Below are 12,650 nucleotides of genomic sequence, written 5' to 3'. Positions count from 1 at the left end.
CCACTGAGATGAGAGCAGGCAGCCTTTGAGTTCCTACACACCCTCCCCATCAAAACAGACTGTACCCTCAAACCATGAGCCAAAAGAAACCTTTCTTCCTTAACTCCGTTCTTTTATTTATTTATTTATTATTATTATTATTATTATTATTATTATTATTATTTGGTTCTTTTTTTCGGAGCTGGGGACCGAACCCGAGGCCTTGCGCTTCCTAGGCAAGCGCTCTACCACTGAGCTAAATCCCCAACCCCAACTCCGTTCTTAACAGGTATTTTGTTACAGCAACAGAAAAGTAGCTAATACAGAAAATTGTTATCAGAGTGTGGGGTATTTGCCATTATAAACCTGACCCTGCGGTTCTTAAGCCTTTAGAACTGGTTGACAGGAGGAGTGTGAAAGCGTTTAGAGCCTTGGGATAGCAAAGCCCTAGCATGCTGCAAGCAGAGGTTAATAGACCATTTTGGTGGAGTATGGGACCCCAGAATCCACAGAGAAAGGCAACCCTTGCTCAGGAGGCTTCTCAGAAGAATAAGGGATCTATTGGGAATCATTTTACATCTGGCAAATACTACGGATATGGCTGGAACTTGTCCTGACAAAGTAATGAGCTACGTTGCTTGATGGGAAAATTCAAGACCGTGTGACATTCAGTACAGCATTGTTACTTCTCCTTACCTTCCATCAGATTTAGGGAGAATTCAAAGGAGAAAGATGGTGAGGTAAGAAGTGTGAACCTGTGTGTGTCTGTGTGTGTGTGTGTGTGAGTGTGTGTGTGTGTGTGTGTACATGTGCACGCATGTGTGTATGTTTGTATCCTGGTGTGGAGTCAGAGGGCAACTTGTGGGAGTCAGTTCTGTTCTACCATGTACCCTCTGGGGATTGAACTCAGGTCCTCAGAGTTGGTGGCAAGCCTCTTTAACCACTGAGCCATCTCACTAAAAAGGTCCAGACAAACTGCGTTTGAAGGAGGACATCTGTACTTAGTGCTACTAAAGAGAAACCAGAGTTTGCAGTGAGAAAGGTTGGAAAGGTGCCTTGAAGGCAAGACCGCATTCAGGGAAAGTGTGTAACGATGCAAACTCCTTTGAAAAAAGGCTTCCATTTGAAAACAGATTGAACAGACAGCACCAAAGGCATTTTGCTGTGTCAGAGCCCCCTGGCAAAATGTTTTCCACATTCAGTCAGGAAGACACTCAGGGGCCACTGCAGCTGTGATTCAAGGGGGCAGACTATTTCTTGAGCTGGCAGCAAGAACTTAGTATCATTCACACAATGACTGGTTTTTCATAAATGCAAAAAAGCAAGAATGAGGGGTCAAAGAGGCTTACACCAAAGTTCCCGGAAGCCCCTGAAGCCAGACATCATTCGGCATGGCTGGATCTATGGGGAGCTCCTGAGTTGCAGTGGGGACACCATGTATCATGATATTGTTATATTGTATAGTACATTATCTAAAACATGAGACATCACCAAGGAAAACTATAGACACTGAGTAGACACTCAGCCACGGTCAAGATCTGAGCTGGGTGTTTCCAGACACTTGACTCACTTTGCCAGAGAATTGACAGCAAGGGCTAACCCAGATTTGCAAAAGAAGCAAGATCAACTCATTGGATCAAAAGGACAGGAGATTACAGAAGGATGGCAAAAAAGAGGGACACTGAACCACACAAGTGACAGAACTCAAGGACCCCAATTATTGTTTGGGGCTTCTTTCCATGGGGTTCAAGAGACGAAGGACTGGCTACTAAGTGGTCTAGTTTGGGTGGATTCTCCATTTTGACTGATAAATTAGATTATATAATACTTTCCTTACTTTGAATGTTCCTTCCCACAATATATCTGACTTAAATTATATGCACTTGCCACCATGTACAGGGATGAGACGGTAAATAGGGTACTATCCCCAAGAGGTTACAAGATGTGCCCTACTGTGCCCGAAGCCCAAACCAGCTCAAGGCAGACCAGCCCTTCCAGCATTCATATTTTGAGAATAGACTAGAATAAAAACTGTACAAATTTGATTATAACCAGGGAAGGAAAAACTTATGCTATTGCTCAGAGACAGGTTACCTCTAGCCCGGTGTGGAGGTGCGTTTCAAGAGGTTTTGAAGTTATTTAGAGGCGTTGTTTAGAGGCAGATGTGAACGTAGTATGTTCAGATGAAGGAACCAGGTTTTGCATTATCACAAGGAGGTGATGTTTATAACTGAAAACCAGATGGGGTCCCAAGCTAAACTATCTCTTATGCTTGCCTGTCTCAGAGACAGCCCAAGAGAAATATGATATGTGCTATAGGAACACAGTTGGGGAGACAGGGCTTCCGAATGCCGTCGGAGCCCAGATGATACCATCGCAAGCCCCAGATGCTGGATGCAGATCCACAGGGATTGTACCTTCCCCACTTGCCTTTGGGCTTGCTTTGCTGTTTTGCTAGTTCTTGCTCTTTTGGAATGGGGATATTCTCATTCCAAGATAGTAACTCTGTGCTTCTGTATACATAACTTATTATTTTATTTAAAAATGGGCATGGCTAAAAGTTTGTCTCTATTTTTAATGGTATTGAAACTGTCAAAGACTGAGGAAAATTATGACGTTGGACTGAATATATTTTGCATTATCAGGTGACCACAAGCCCATGGAGATCAGGAGTTCAATGTTGTCTTAGTTTTCTTTCCTGTTGCTATACTAAACATCATGATCGACATGCGGTTTGGGGAGGTAGGGGTCTAATCTCATCTTACAGTTTAGGATCTTTCATCAAAGGAAGCTATGGTAGGAACTCAGGGTAGGAACGCAGAGCTAGGAACTGAAGCAGAGATTGTGGAAGAATCTGCTTAGGGGATGCTCCCCATAGCTTGCTCAGCTTGTTTTCTAGTACAATCTAGGACCGCCTTCCCAAGGGTAGCACTGCTCACAGGGAGTTGACCTCTCTCATACTTTCCCAGCTAGGATGGGCTTTAGCCTCAAGCCATAAGCCCAAAGAAATCCTTCCTTCATTCCACTGTGTCACAGCAGCAAAAAACAGTAACTAATACAGGTTCACACACACACACACACACACACACACACACACACATGCACATGTGCACACGCGTGCGCACACACACACACACGTACTCACACATAAGCACATGCACACACACAAATACCGCCTCCACCTTCACCACCCCAACCCTTCCCCCTCCCCCACCATCACCACCACCTACACCGGCCAAGGCTCATGTACTGACTGAAGTCTTGGTCCCTGATGAAGCTCCTCACAGACAGAGCTTCTCGGAGTTACAAGATCGTGAGAGTTTTGCCTTTATCAATGTATGAATACATTGGTAGATTCAAAATTCAAACAGATTATAGAAAGCAATAGACCTGTGGAGAATGGGGATTTTTTTTTTTTTTGAGACAGGGGGTGTGGCTTTGAAGGACATATCTTGTCTCCCGATTCCTTGCTCCCATGATGCATCTGCATAGTCTCTATAGTATCCTGCTTCACCTCAGAGCCAAAGCAGGCAGTCTAGCCAACCTTGGACCAAAACTGCTGTGCTCAGTGACAGGTGGCCTTACCAAAATCTCGCGCCCCCACCCCCAAGTGAAGCAAGCCCTTGGGGGATAGGAGACATCATTATGGGGATGTGTCTGCTTAACTCTTTCCATTTCTCAGTAAGGTGGAAACTATTATGATTCTATTTTACAAGTAAGAAACCAGCTCCAGAGTCGTTAAGCAAGTTTGCTAAGGTCTGAGTGCTAATTAGAAGCAAACTCGAGGCCCAGAACAGGTGTGCTTGGACCCAGACCACCAAGGTCTTATTTACTGTGCAGAAAGATACAAACGGTCCAGAACCAGCACTCACCAGGGAAATTAGATGTTTCCTGCTTATCAAGTGCAAGACGCTTTGTCAGGCTTTACACATGTTGATGTAAGTAAACAAATTACTGTGGTTTAAATCAAAATGAGATTAGGCCTTTACCAAGTGTTGAAAGCCAGAGGAGGGCAAACAGCACTGCCCTTAGCTCTCTGCCCTCTCAGGGCTCCTCTGCTCCCCTCATACCTCTGGGGACTGGAGGCCTGGCAAGCTCCTGGCTTTTACAGGCAGCCTGAACTCTCGCTCTTCTTCTCACACTACCTGGTTCCCAGCATACATCAGTCATAAGAATGAGTCACATCCAAGAGTAAGGGGGAGGGGTTGTTTGTGTGTTTTTGTGTTGTTTTGTTTTAGTTTGGTTTGATTTCTTCCACCTTATTCAGCTAAATTTAGAACTATTGTCCTAATTCCCTTTCTGAACAACAACAAAAAAACAGAGAAAGAAAACAAACAAACAAAAAAACCATAAAAACCTAATTTACTATCTTTAAGAAAACTAAAGTTTGGGTTTTTTTTTTTGACACAGGAGCTCAATGGAGTCAAATCCATGTAACTATGGGCAATGAGCTAGAATAATAAGTTCAGGCTACTAAACAAGAGGAGAAGAGACCCCAAGAGAAAGTTACTAAAACAAAAAAAAAAAGTCGATTTAGAAAAACTATACTTAAAAAACCAAAGACATTGATCTAAATGCTTTTCTGGAAAAGTTGGGAAACAAAGTTTTCCAAAGTTGTATAGATGTCAAAATAAAGGAGCTTGTCAGGGGGTTGTCCCAGAAATTGGGATTTTTTTTTTAATAAAAGATTCATTTGTTTATTTTGCATATATTAGTGCCCTATCTGCTTGTAAGCCTACACACCAGAAGAGGACGTCAGATCCAGTCCAGACGGTTGTGAGCCTCCTAGGAATCAAGATCTCTGGAAGAATAGACAGTGTTCGTAACCACCCTCCAGTCCTGAGTGTAGATGGGTCTTAAAAGGATACATTTTCACCCACAGTTATATGGCCATGTGGAACCTGGAGGTTTAGGGGGCAGCTTAATTGATAGTGACCCCCTCTGGAGCATGGGCTAGTGGTGGCTTCCTTCTTTCTTCCTGCATTTATTTAAAGCTTTATTAATTAATTATTGTCATTATTTGGGGGGGGTGCCCGCAGAAGCCAGAAGAGAGGGTCAAATCCTGTACAGTTGTCAGTACAGGAAGTTGTGAACTATCTGAATTATACAGAGAATGTAACTGGTTTTGGTCCTTTTTATGCAAGAGCAGGAAGTACTCATAATCACTGAGCCATCTCTCACACATTTTGTTTAAAAATTGCATATGATGAGCCTATGTACATTTTATAATCTAGAAATATATGAAAGTTATTATTTTAATTTAAAATTACCACCAGGGAAAGAAAATGTGTGAGTGTTAATACTCACTAATTTAAATCTATGTGAAAGTTTAAAAATTCTAATTGAACTGAAATAATAAAAGCGCTAGTTAAGAATAATCAAGAGGGCTGGAGAGATGGCTCAGCAGTTAAGAGCACTGACTGCTCTTCCAGAGGTCCTGAGTTCAAATCCCAGCAACCACATGGTGGCTCACAACCATCTGTAATGGGATCTGATGCTCTCTTCTGTGTGTCTGAAGACAGCTACAGTATACTCAGATAAACAAATAAATAAATCTTTTTAAAAATGTCTAAAAAGGAAAGAAAAGAATAATCGAGAAATTACCAGGCAGTGGTGGTGCATGCCTTGAATCTCAGCACTCATAGACACTGTGAGTTTGAGGCCAGCTTAGTTTACAGAGTGAGTTCCAGGACATCCAGAGCTATATGGAGAAATCCTGTCTTGGAAAAAAAAAAAACCCAAGAAATTGATAAATAGACCATTAAGTTATACTTAGTCTAAATTTTGTAACAAAGTATTTGTAGTGAATGCATCAACAAGAAATTATCTTCCTGCTTGCACACATTTACAAAAAAAATGCATAAAAAATTCTTTCTCCTTTTAGGAACTGTTGTTTAACCTTGAGGAATGGAGCTAATTGTCACCTTTGAGAATCAAAGGGAAGTTACAAACAATAACCCTTCCCTCCAAAAAAAGAAACAAAATACATGTACCCACACAAAAATTAAGAAATAAACTTCAGTGCTTTCTGGTTCCTAACTCTCATCCATTTCGCCTTCCTGGGTCCCAAGAAACATAGTTGACTAAACTCTGTTTCATAAACTTTCCTCCTTCCCTCCCTCTCTCTCCAAGTTGCACTAAGAAGCATTTAAATCTCATAGATGAACGGAAAGCATAGGACAATGGATATTCATATGTTTAGCAAACTGTCTTAGGCTTTCCACTGCTGGGAAGAGTTGCGCCGTGACCAACTCTTAGAAAGGAAGACCTTTAACTGGGGCTGGCTTACAGTTTCGGAGGTTCAGTCCTCTATCCTGGTGGGAAGCATGGCACTGGTGGGTGGCACTGTGCAGCAGGCACGGTAATGGAAGACCAGAGAGCTCTACGTTTATCTAAAGGCCACCAGAAGAAAACCGTCTTCTACACTGGGCAATGCTTGAGCACAGCACCTCAAAACTCACCCCCAGGAGCACAACCTCCAACCAGGTCACACCTACTCCAACAAAGCCGTCCCTCCTAACGGTGCCACTTCCCATGGGCCAAGCATATGCTAATCACCACACAAATCTTACACGGATTTAGCAATTCCATAGTCCTTTCCTATTTTTTTTTGTTTATTTATTATTTACATAATTTGAGACAGGGTCTTGCTATGTAGCCCAGGTTAGCTTCACACACAAAATGCCCTTAATCTGAGTGCTAGGATTAAAAGCGTACACCACCATACCCATCCAGCAATTCTGTATATTTCTATTTTAGGTTGATCTATAATACATTTGCCTGAACATTTAAATATTGAAGACATTAGTGAACCACCCATAAATACTTTAGTATGTGTTTCTAAAAATAAAAGTATTTTTCTTTCCAACAACAAGTCAATGACATTTAGGCATATCAACCATATTTCCATTATATCTGCAGCTGAGAATCTTTGTGGCACAACAAATACAAGAGTATGAAGAACCATAAATGATGTTCTGCAAAAAAACAGAAGTAGAACTCTGTCTTGTCTCTCTATGGGATACCAGGGCATCGACCACCTTCCCCAACACAGTACAGATCAGACATAACATTGAATCAAAGCCAGAGTGTTTTTCTTGGTGGACAGCAGCTCTGGCCCATGTATCCTTGCAGGGTTATTCATGCTCTGACCTGGGAAGGGTCGCATACCACTGGACTCTAAGGGCAATGCAAATGCTCCTTTCCCAGGAACAGCATTGGAAGCCAATGACCTACAGCATGGTGCCCTAGATCCCAACCATTTATGTCTGTCACCGTCCTTGCTTTCACTACCAAGTCCCCAAAACCCCCAGATGAGCAAATGGCTTGGCTGAACTCAACCACAGATCTGGCTGTGCTATTATCAGCCCTTCTTTTATGGACTGAACTTTGATTCAGTCTGTTGGCTCCCAAGGATGAGTTTGAGATGCCAGGAAACTACAGTGTCTCAAGATAAGAAGCATATGCCCTACCTCTGCCCCGCCACAGTCCCCATATCAACTCCTATCTTGCCTTTCAAGATCCTCTCAGCCCTCTGAGCTTAGCTCTGTCTACAAACATTCTTTCCCTGTAAACTATACACATTTTAAAGGCTTGTTTTGTCTCAGCGACTTTTCTATTGCTATGATCTGACAGCCTTTAGAAGAAAGGGTGTGTTATGGCTTAGAGGTTCGAAGGGTGGAAGTTCATGACCGTCATAGTTGGGAGCGTGGCAGCAAGTGGGCAAACATGGCACTGGAGCAGCAGCTGAGGGCTCACACCCTGATCCATACAGCAAAGAACACACTGGGGATGGAACTGAGTCTTTTGAAACCTCAAGGCTGGCCACAGTGACTTAATTTCTCCATCAAGACCAGACCTCCTAGCCCCTCCCAAATAGTTCCAACCAACTGGGAACCAAGTATTCAAACGTAAGAGCTGTCTTAGGGCTTTATTGCTGTGAAGAGATACAGCGGTCAAGGCAATTCTTATAAAGGCAAACATTGACTTGGGACTGGCTTTCAGTTTCAGAGGTTCAGTCACTATCATCATGGTGGGAAGCATGACGGTGTGCGGGAAGACATGGTACTGGAAGAGCCTAGGGTTCTATTTTGACCCAAAAGCATCCAGGAGGAGACTCTGTCACATTGGCCAGACTTGAGCATATATATGAGACCTCAAAGTACTGCCTCCAGAGTAACACACTTCTTGTAACAAGGTCACATCTCCTAATAGTGCCACATGCCATGGACCCAGCATTCAAATCAACATAATAGCCTCTGGGGATATTCTCATTCAAACCAGCACAGTTTGATAGGGGATTTGTATGCACATATAAGGGTAGATCCCTGTGGAAGCCAGAAACATCAGACCTTCCTAGAGCCACTGCTATAGGCAGTGGTGAAATTCCAGATGTGGGTTCCAGGACCCAAGCTCAGATCCTTTGCAGTGAGCTTCTCAACCACAGAGACATCTCTCTAGCCCTGGTGCTGCTTTGACATTGTTATTTAATTATTTGTCTTTTTCACTAGACTGAGTCCCTCAAGAGCAAGAGACCTGTCTTTTTTTACCTTGCGTCCCCTATGGTGGGTTGAATGCAGGTTGAATTTCTGTGCGAGACTCAGCACTTATTAAGTAACCTTAGTAGGAGTGGAAGTGGTCTTCAGAGATGCAATTAAGTCTTCCCGGTCAAAATCATCTTGGTTTGCTAGGTGGCATTAAGTCCAATGACAAGTATCTGTCAAGACAAGAGATACACACAGAGGAGAAATTCAAGGAGGAGAAACCTGTGAAGACACTGGCAGAGGCCAGAGTGGCACCAGTCACAATAAGCCATAGAATGCTTGGAGCTGCCAGAAGCTGGAAAAGACAGAGAAGGGCCCCTGTCAGAGCCTAAGGAAGGAGTGTGGCTGCCAACACCTTCACTGCAGATTTCTGACCTTCAGAACTATTAAGGAATAGATAGGTAGGTAGGTAGGTAGGTAGGTAGGTAGATAGATAATAGATAGATAGATGATAGATAGATAAAAATAGATGGTAGATGACAAGTGGATGATAGATAAATAGATGATAAATAAATGATAGAGATAGACTAGATAGATAGATAGATAGATAGATAGATAGATAGATGGTAGAGATAAATAAATGATAGATAACAGATATATAGATGATAGATGATAGATAAATATAGATGACAGATAGATGAATGATAGAGGATAAACAGATGATGTAAATAAATGATAGATGATAGACAGATAAACAGATAGATGATAGATAGGCAGATGATAAGTGACAGAGAAATGGATAGACAGACAGACATAGAGATAGAGATAGAGAGATACAGATAGATAGACATAGATAGATAGACAGAGATAGATAGATAGATATAGAAAGATAAATAGACAGAGATAGATAGATAGACAGACAGAGATAGAGATAGAGAGATAGAGATAGATAGATAGATAGATAGATAGACAGACAGAGATAGAGAGATAGACAGAGATAGATAGACATAGATAGATAGAGAAAGATAAATAGAGATAGATAGAGATATAGATAGAGAAAAATAAATAGACAGAGATAGATAGACAGACAGACAGACGACAGATGACTTTGTACCTCCCATGGAAAACTAGAATGCTAAAGAAGAAGCTAAAGTGCATCTGTCAGACTGAATAACTGAAAGAGCTGAGCCCGTGGCTTTGCACCTTCTCCAGACCCCACAGAAAGGAAGGCATCCCCGAAGGCCGCTGGACTCTGGTTAACTAACACCTAAACCCCACTATTCTTGTGTCAGCTGAACAATTTGTTCCTTTTAATGAGGTGCTTTTACCTCTCTGCTTATCCATTGTCCTTCCCTCCCTGCTTTTACTGTAAGTGAATGGGTTGACTTTTGATATATTGCCAGAACACAGTAAATTATGAGTCTCTTTCTTTAAGGTTGGAAAGGCGGGGGGGGGGGGGTCGTTCTACTTCCCTATTCAGTTATTTCAGGCAAGGGTGGGAGCAGTTTTTATGCCAGCAGCATCCTGATTTTGATTCAGGATGTGCAACCAAAGGCAAACAGTTCCTCTGTAAATTCAATCGCATAGGAAGAAGCAAAGGCCCAAACAAGAAAGGCCGGGTTCTCTTTGTGTGCACAGCCAAGGGGCCCTGGGAACCTGGCGAGGGATTGATGCCCCATCTTAAGCAAAAACAAGACTCAAAAAGTGATCTTCTAGAAACTTCTGCGTGTATGTCACATAAGGCTGGGGCAGATCTGGCCTTACAGAACCACCCTCTGGACAATTTCAAACGTACTGGCATCCTTCTATAGGTTAAAAGGATGGAGGTTAACCAGAATTAAAACATATTTGGTGCCTGTGCGTGTGCGTGCGTGCATGCATGCGTGTGTGCATGCGTGCAGGTTTGTACATGTGAGTGCAATGCCTACCTACAGATGCTGGAAGAGGGTCCTGAATCTATTGGAGCTGGAATTACAGATGGCTATGAGCTTCCATGGTATGGGAGCTGGGAATCAAACTTGGGTTCTCCATAAGATCTGTAAGAGCTCTGCCTGCTGAGTCATCTCTCCACTCCCAAGTTTTTGTTTTTTTCTTTGGTTGGTTAGTTGGTTTGGGTTGGGTTTTGTTGGTTGTGTTGGTTGATTAGTTGGTTGTTTTTAATTATGTACAAAACATTCACTTTTAAAAAATTCACTTTTCTTCGGAAAAATTTCTGTGTATAATTTCCATGGTGTTGTATCTACAAAGGGTGCAGGTGATGACACCCATGGGCATTGCCCTTTTAGAGAATATAATGCAACTCAGAATGGAGAGATTTTGCTCAGTAAGTCATGACCCAACAACGGATTGAGCAATCAATTTAGCAAGAGGTACCAGAGTTTTGTTTATCCAAAGGAGAAGGTAGGGGATCGACCTGAGTACATTGCACATATTTTGTAACAGTCTTACATGTCCGCCATCGCCTCTGGCTTAGGATAGAAAACGTACCTTCCATTCTTCTATTATCTAAAATGTGTAGCAGTGACTGCCTTAGGAAATCTGTTCCTTTAACCCAGAAAGCACCCTATCACATCACCCAATTCTTACAAGCTCTATTTCCTGTCCCATGGGGAAATTCACCAGGAACAATTTACCATGCACCTTGAGAGAGGGACTGACATGTAAAAGCCAGGAGTCATATATGTTCCTTCTGGTTATACCTAAAGATCAAGCCTTGGTCTTCATTGCTGTGCCTTGGCATAACCTCACACAACCCTACCATCCTCGGTTTGTTGCCAGTTGCTGTGATAAATTACTCTGATAGGAGCAACTTAAGGAAGGTTGAATTTATTTTAACTCCGGATTCCAGGTCCTAATCCATCATTATGAGGAAGTCAAGGCAGCTGGTAAAGCAGCTAGCTACACCCACAGTCAAGAACATAGGGAGAGGTGCTGGAGAGATGGCTCAGTGGTTAAGAGCACTGACTGTTCTTCCGGAGTCCTGAGTTCAAATCCCAGCAACCACATGGTGGCTCACAACCATCTGTAATGAGATCCGATGCCCTCATCTGGTGTGTCTGAAGGCAATGACTGTGTACTCATATATAATAAAAAAAAATCTTAAAAAAAAAAAAAAGAACATAGGGAGAGTATGAACAAGAACTTCATGCTCACTTTCTCAATTCTTATACAGTCCTGGACCCAAATCTAGGGAATGGTGCCGCCCACCATGGGCAGTTCTTCCCATCTCAATCAACAACGTAATCAAGATAAGCCCCCACAGACATGCCCACAGGTCAACCTGATCCACACAACTCCTCACCGAGACTCTCTCCCCAGTTGTGGTTTGAATAAGAATGTTCCCATAAGCACAGGTACTTGAACTCTTGGTCCCCAATTAATGGTGCTGTTTGGAGAGGTGGTCACTGGGGTTGGACCTTGAGAGCTTGCACTTTAGCTCTACTTCCAGTTTGCTCTCTCAGCTTCATGTTTGTGGTTAAAGATGCGATCTCTGTTTTTCATCTAACTGCCTGCTGCCATGTTTCCTTCCTCTCCTGCCCTAACTCCATTCCAAATTCTCTCTGTCTCTGGATCCATGAGCCCAAATACACTCTTTCCTTCTAGACGTTGCTTCAGTCATGGTACTTTATCACATGACAGAGAAATAACTAATACAGCAGGTAAGTTTAGATTGTGCCAAGTTCTCAAAACTAAGCACCATACCCTCTCTCCCCACCCCACTCTTCCTTAGCTACAGAGGGTTTTTTGAGGGGGAGGCAAACTTTTTTTCTTTTTCTTTTTTTTTTTTTTAAAGAGACAAGATCTCACTATGTAGTTCTCACGGGCCTGGAACTCTCAGTGTACATCAGCCTGGCTTCAAACCAGAAATCTACCTGCCTCTGCCCAGATGCAGGGTTAAAGTGTGCACCACCATATCCAGCCTAGCCTTTTACAATTTCTGATCCAGACAACATACGGAGTTTGTAAATTTACTCTTCGAGGAGAGAAATGAACCGCCTTGTTCCTATCACCATTAATCTTCTTTAGTTTTCTCTGCCAATGGTCCAATCTCCCTCACAGCCATTTGACCCAGGGGAAGGGTGTCCTGGTCTCCATTAAAGATTTTTCTCTCACTTCTCAGTTTGCTGATTCTCATAGCCCCGCAATCCAATGTTCTGACAAATGCCCCACGTGTGCCCCATCCCCTGA

The 12,650-nt window shown here is 42.7% G+C and overlaps 1 long non-coding RNA gene across 2 annotated transcripts in view; it reads right to left on the bottom strand.

Annotated features, from left to right (window-relative positions):
- Positions 1–3,441: 3,441 nt before the first annotated feature.
- The window catches only part of LOC102547530 (uncharacterized), a 24,552-nt gene continuing 15,343 nt past the window's right edge, over positions 3,442–12,650 (bottom strand). Inside the window, exons 3-4 of one of the 2 annotated variants that reach the window (XR_010056164.1) lie at positions 8,529–8,695; positions 3,442–5,699 (exon numbers count right to left, since the gene is read on the bottom strand). This is a non-coding gene — a long non-coding RNA (uncharacterized LOC102547530). The remainder of the gene's footprint in view (positions 5,700–8,528; positions 8,696–12,650) is intronic. The other variant, XR_595115.4, reaches the window with a different exon arrangement.

Source organism: Rattus norvegicus, chromosome 11 (assembly GCF_036323735.1).
Source record: "Rattus norvegicus strain BN/NHsdMcwi chromosome 11, GRCr8, whole genome shotgun sequence".
NCBI lineage: Eukaryota > Metazoa > Chordata > Mammalia > Rodentia > Muridae > Rattus > Rattus norvegicus.
The sequence above is the reverse complement of the archived record's forward strand: the minus strand, read 5'-3'. Positions and strand labels throughout refer to the sequence as shown.